This window comes from Triticum aestivum, chromosome 6D (assembly GCF_018294505.1).
Source record: "Triticum aestivum cultivar Chinese Spring chromosome 6D, IWGSC CS RefSeq v2.1, whole genome shotgun sequence".
Classification (NCBI taxonomy): Eukaryota; Viridiplantae; Streptophyta; class Magnoliopsida; order Poales; family Poaceae; genus Triticum; species Triticum aestivum.
This window is the reverse complement of record NC_057811.1, coordinates 403880003-403886173: the sequence shown is the minus strand read 5'-3', so window position 1 is coordinate 403886173 and position 6171 is coordinate 403880003. Positions and strand designations below refer to the sequence as shown.

Here is a 6171-nt window from a genome sequence, read left to right as displayed (position 1 = left end):
TTATTTCTGTATAGTTCTCTCCAGACTATTGATTTAATTTCTACTACGCAAAGAGCAATTCTTTTTTTAGACATGGCATATGCAGTTCGCATAATGATTCCTATGTGCTTGGCTCATATGCAGCATGATCATTCAGTACAGAAATGTGAATGTTCTTTATTAGGCTTTAGTTGCATTTTTGTGCTCATTAGCAGTTGTGACTGACAATGGTGAATGTGATAATTAATATTCCCTTGAGTGGTGGGTAAGAGTGGTATTATTTTCTTAACCATTCACCAATAAAAAATATATATAACGTTGCCCCTGAAACCAAGTTTCTACTATCCAAGTTTAATACGGATGTATCACCTTGTTTATGTCTGTTCCTATTGATAAACTGCATGTAAGTTATTTCAGTAACCTACTTTCTCACATTAGAAATAGATTCAGACAAGCTGTTAATTTGTAAACTTCTTTACTTTGTTGCATATAAAAGGTCCATCATTTGTTTTGGAGGGTGGTAATTTTCTACACCTAAGTCCACATCATCTATTTTTATCTCATGCGGAAACACTGCACCTTTTGTGCCCTCTCTCGAACATAATTGACTGAAGCTTTGGTATAGCGTTTTACTTACAGTATTTCTACTTTCCTTGTTTGCTTACAAGCTGTTTTTTCTTTTTGACTCTGATGAATCCCCCAGGCCATTTTTAAGAACCCGTTCAGGAGGGGTGACAACCTCCTTGTAAGTCCTCGCTACTTTTTATCTTCCATGCTTCTTTCAAACTTTTTATGCACCAAAGATGCTGGATGCCATAAAGTAGGAAAAGTAAGATGCAGATGGGTCTTTGAAAAAAAATCATAGGAAAACATTGTTTCTGGGCACCGCTAAATTTTAAAAATAAAAAACTGAATTTTGTGGCTTAACTTTAAAAATGAAAACTGAATTTTGTGGCTGTTTGATGTGCTTGGACATATGTGTGATCTGGTGGACAAAATAACCAGGTGTTTGCGCCCTGTTGTGTAAACACCCTAAAATTCCACTAGTTGACCTACTTGGCTAACACAAATCTTAAATACTTGAACTGAGAAAAAAAAGCTTCAGCTAAATCAGAGGCCAAGTTTCTACTGTATTTGGCGCAAAGTCGTTGGTTTGTTGATCTTTTCCTATTTATTACTCCTTGTAGGTTATGTGCGACTGCTACACACCACAAGGTGTTCCAATCCCCACCAACAAGAGGCACAATGCTGCCAAGATCTTCAACACCTCGAAGGTTGCAGCTGAGGAGAGATGGTACGAATACCTCCGTCGATATTTCAAGTTTTTTTGTTGTTGCAGTGTTTCATATAAAAGTTGTAGTAGCGCTCTTGTGTCTTAACACACATACACACGTGAGAACATAATAAGTTGTACAATATAGATTAGCACTGATTAGGCCTATCTCTGAACCCAAACAGGTATGGAATTGAGCAGGAGTACACTCTCCTCCAGAAGGATGTGAACTGGCCCCTTGGCTGGCCCGTTGGTGGCTACCCTGGTCCTCAGGCAAGAAAACTCTCAGCATGCTCTCCAGCTTTCCGTGTGTTAAACTTACATAAAAACTGAACATTGCATTTCACCAAGTGAAATGCTACATTTCTACTCCTAACCCATTCTCTCTTTCTTAGTGTTTTTGTTATGCAGGTTGGAAGAAAAGAAGAAGATCCAGAGAAGATCTTAGTAATAAGATAGTTTTTAGGAAAATAGATATTTAGTTTTAGGTCATTTCTTGTAATTTCATATATGGAGTGCTTGTCTATAGTTTTTGTTTTGACTTTGTGAAACTTGCTACCTATGGATGAAACCGTGTAATATTGATGAAACTATGTATATGTATGGATGAAACTTTCTACTATGTGTTCATGACTATTGGTCATATATATATATCTGTGTGTGTGTGTGTGTGTTTGATTTTCTGTGAAAATGAATTGATATAAGAAAAAACAGAATTAAATGGGGCAATATAGGCTCTTTGCCATCAGCTAGCAGACGGCAGTCTTTGCCGTCTGCCAGCAGATGGCAAAGAGCCAGTCATTGTCGTCTGCCAGCAGATGGCAAAGAGCCATGACCTTTGCCGTCCGCTGCTGATGGCAAAGGCCCCTTTGCCGTCTGCTTCAAAAAGCAGATGGCAAAGAAGCTCTTTACTGTAGCCTACTTTGCCGGAGCCTTTTGCCGTCCGCCATCCTTGCCTTTGCCGTCTGCCGTGGCAGACGGCAAAGTAGCTGATTCCTGTAGTGCTTCTGCTATGTGTCCATGCCCTTTGGGCTCAAGAGTGCCCAGGCGACTTATCAACGGTGTGTGCAGAATTGTCTGCATAAATAGATCGGTCGCAATGTTCACACCTATGTGGATGATATTGTGGTAAAATCAAGGAAGAAGGAGACATTGATTGATGACTTGAAGGAAACCTTTGATAACCTGCGGGTTTATAAAATGATGCTTAATCCGGCCAAGTGTGTCTTTGGTGTACCTGCAGGCAAGCTCTTGGGCTTTTTGGTGTCTAACAGGGGCATTGAAGCTAATCCGGAAAAGATCAAAGCCATCACCTCCTTGGCTAAACCGAAGTGTATCAATGATGTTCAACGCCTGGCAGGCTGGATTGCCGCGTTGAGCCGGTTTGTCAGTCGCCTTGGCGAGAAGGCCATCCCTTTATATTAGATGCTGAAGAAAACGGGTAACTTCGTCTGGAGTGACGCCGCTAATGAAGCATTTGAGGACTTAAAGCGGCAGCTGGCTAATCCGCCGATTCTCGCTACTCTAGTGGACAAAGAACCATTGTTGCTATATGTGGCAGCTAATGCTCGGGCTGTTAGTGTGGCTATTATGGTGGAGCGCAAGGAGGCAGGAAAGGAATTTCCGGTTCAGCGGCCGGTTTACTATATCAGTGAGGTACTTATTGAGTCCAAGCAGAGGTACCCGCATTGGAAAAAATTGGTGTATGGGGTTTTCATGGCAAGCCGGAAGCTTAAGCAGTATTTCCAAGGTCATCCCATCACGGTGGTCAGCTCCGCTCCTTTGGGGGATATAATCCAGAACAGGGAAGCAACTGGTTGGATTGCTAAGTGGGCTATCGAGCTCGGGCCTCATGGGTTGAAATACATACCCCGAACGGCGATCAAATCTTAGGCACTCGTGGATTTCATCAATGATTGGACAGAATTACAAGCGCCAGAGGAGAAGCCGGATCACACTTATTGGACTATTCATTTTGATGGGTCCAGGCAATTGGAGGGCTCGGGGGCCTGAGTCGTATTAACTTCTCCACGAGGTGATAAGTTTTGTTATGTTCTCCGTTTAATGTTCCCTTGCACTAACAATGCAGCTGAATATGAGGCTTTACTCCATGGTCTTCGGATGGCTAAGGAGATGAACCTAAGCCGAGTTAAGTGCTTCGGTGACTCGGATCTAGTGGCTCAGCAAGTGTCCGGCACTTGGGATTCCAAGGACCCACTAATGGCAGCATATCGTCGTGAGGTGGATATTGTTGCAGGTCACTTTAAAGGTTATCAGGTGGATCATGTGGACCGGCGGAAGAATGAAGTGGCGGACGCTTTAAGCCGCCTGGGTTCCCAACGTAAACCGGTTCCACCTAATGTCTTCCTGGATGTTTTGCATAATCCGTTCGTCAAGCTCCCTGGTGAAGAGGATTTGGCTGTTCCTGATCTGGAGGCTCAGTTGGTGGCGGCTCTTCTTGTTATCGCGGATTGGACGGTTCCATATTTGGCGTATATAAACCGGGGCGAGTTACCAGAGAATTAAACTTTGGCCATGCAGATAACCCGACGGTCCAAGTCCATGACTATTATCAATGGAGAGTTACATCATTGCAGTGTGACAGGGGCGTTTCAACGCTGTGTGTCTCCTGAGGAAGGCCGTGAAATTTTGCGTGAGATACACGAAGGAGATTGTGGTCACCACGCCGGTTCAAAATCTTTGGTGGCCAAGGCGTTTCATCACGGTTTCTATTGGTTGACAGCTCATGTTGATGCCGAGGACTTGGTCAAAAGATGTGATGGCTGTCAGAAATTCTCAAGGCGCGCTCATTTACCAGCTCAGGAATTGAGGATGATTCCAATCACCTGGCCATTTGCAACTTGGGGGCTGGATATGGTTGGGCCTTTCAAGAGGTCCAAGGACAAGAAGACCCACCTTTTGGTGGCGGTTGACAAGTTTACGAAGTGGGTGGAGGCAGAGCCAGTTAGTAAGTGTGACGCAGCCACGGCGGTTCAGTTCATCAAAAAGGTGATCTTTCGGTTTGGTTTTCCACACAGCATTATAACAGACAATGGTACCAATCTTTCAAAGGGTGCCATGAAGGAGTTCTGTCAACGTGAGCACATCCGGCTTGACGTGTCATCAGTGGCTCACCCCCAGTCCAATGGTCAAGCGGAGAGGGCCAATCAAGAGATCTTGAGAGGCATCAAAACCCGGCTTATGGTTCCTTTGCAACAGACGCCGGGTTGTTGGGTTGAGGAGTTACCTTCTGTGTTGTGGAGCATCAATACCACACCCAATAGGTCAACAGGGTACACACCATTCTTCATGGTTTATGGAGCGGAAGCAGTTCTTCCTAGTGACATCCGTCATGACTCGCCTCGTGTAGCGGCATATGTTGAAGCTGACAACGAGAAGGCACGACAGGAAGCTCTTGACCTGTTAGATGAGGAACGTGACATGGCGGCAGCCTGTTCGGTGACTTATCGGTAAGATCTGCGTCGCTATCATAGCCGCCGGGTTAGAACCAGAACCTTTCAAGAAGGTGATTTGGTGCTTCGGCTCATCCAGGATCAGACGGATATGCACAAGCTATCCTCCCTTGGGAAGCACCCTTTGTGGTCAGCAAGAATCTACACAACGGGTCGTACTACCTAATCGATGTTCGAGAGCGCAAAGACTCATGTAAATCGGAGGAGACCAACCGGCCGTGGAATATTGCTCATCTTCGGCCTTACTATACTTGAGCTATAGGCTCTGCTTATGTACATATTATGACATTGTATATATTATGATCAATATAATAAACCGGAACCTCAGCTAAAGCGGGGTATCTGTTGTTTTCTTACATCATGTGTGGTTACATGGAGCTTACAAAGCGGCGTCCGGTTTACCCTTTGATTTAGCTTCTCAAAGCTTCATATTAGATCACTTGGGGGCTTGGTCGTATCCGAACCATAGCTACACCTCTTGATCGGCGCAATGCCACATCATCACTTGGGGGCTTGGTCGTATCCGAACCATAGCTACACCTCTTGATCTACGCAATGCCACAACATCACTTGGGGGCTTGGTCGTATCCGAACCATAGCTACACCTCTTGATCGGCGCAATGCCACAGCATCACTTGGGGGCTTGGTCGTACCCGAACCATAGCTACACCTCTAGATCGGCGCAATGCCACAACATCACTTGGGGGCTTGGTCGTATCCGAACCACAGTCACACCTCTTGATCGGCTCAAAGCCACATCAATCCGGGGCCAAAGAGAGTGTTCTAAAACAACGGCTCAAACATAGGCATCCACTGAGCACAGCTCACAATTTTGTTTGGATATTTTTTGTTTTCGAATTTAGGGCCTGGCAGCCCGTGAAAAAGCCTCGACTACAACAGTTTTATTTGACTTTTGCTAAGTTTCTCTTTCTTTTGATAAGATTGGTGATATTTTCAAACCGGTGTTTATCAACCCGGTTAGGCTGTCAACTACAAGTTGTCAGTACATGATCAAGTTATAATCCGGAGACTATCAGCCCGGTCTGGTTTTGACTCAAAGTCACCAGTATGGAATAAACCGGTGTTTATCACAACCCGGAGCGGTTTTATTGTAAACCGGCATCATATAACAAGAGTTACTTTTACTCCGGATTAGGGTTATTACCCTCATTACAAAGTTGGTCAGCCAACACTATGCCTAAAGGTCACAGGTATCATATATTTCCATATTTGGTTATCTTTTATAACCTTGGTTATAAACCTTGGTCATGTATATATTTGGGTATCATGACCCGCCCGGTGGTAAACCGTTAGGGGCGCTTCAAGCTTCTTATCTGCAGGAACAACTTGAATAAATAGCTATGGATTATAAACATTGTATCTTAAGCATGGCGGATTAACACGCATCAGTCGCAGATAAATATGCACGAAGGCATAACAGACCAA

General features: G+C 44.4%; 1 long non-coding RNA gene across 1 annotated transcript; it reads left to right on the top strand.

Moving 5' to 3' along the window:
* Positions 1–390: 390 nt before the first annotated feature.
* LOC123141754 (uncharacterized) lies at positions 391–1530 on the top strand. Its single transcript, XR_006470411.1, has 3 exons — positions 391–724; positions 1167–1273; positions 1438–1530. It is a non-coding gene; the product is annotated as an uncharacterized lncRNA (long non-coding RNA).
* Positions 1531–6171: the final 4641 nt, after the last annotated feature.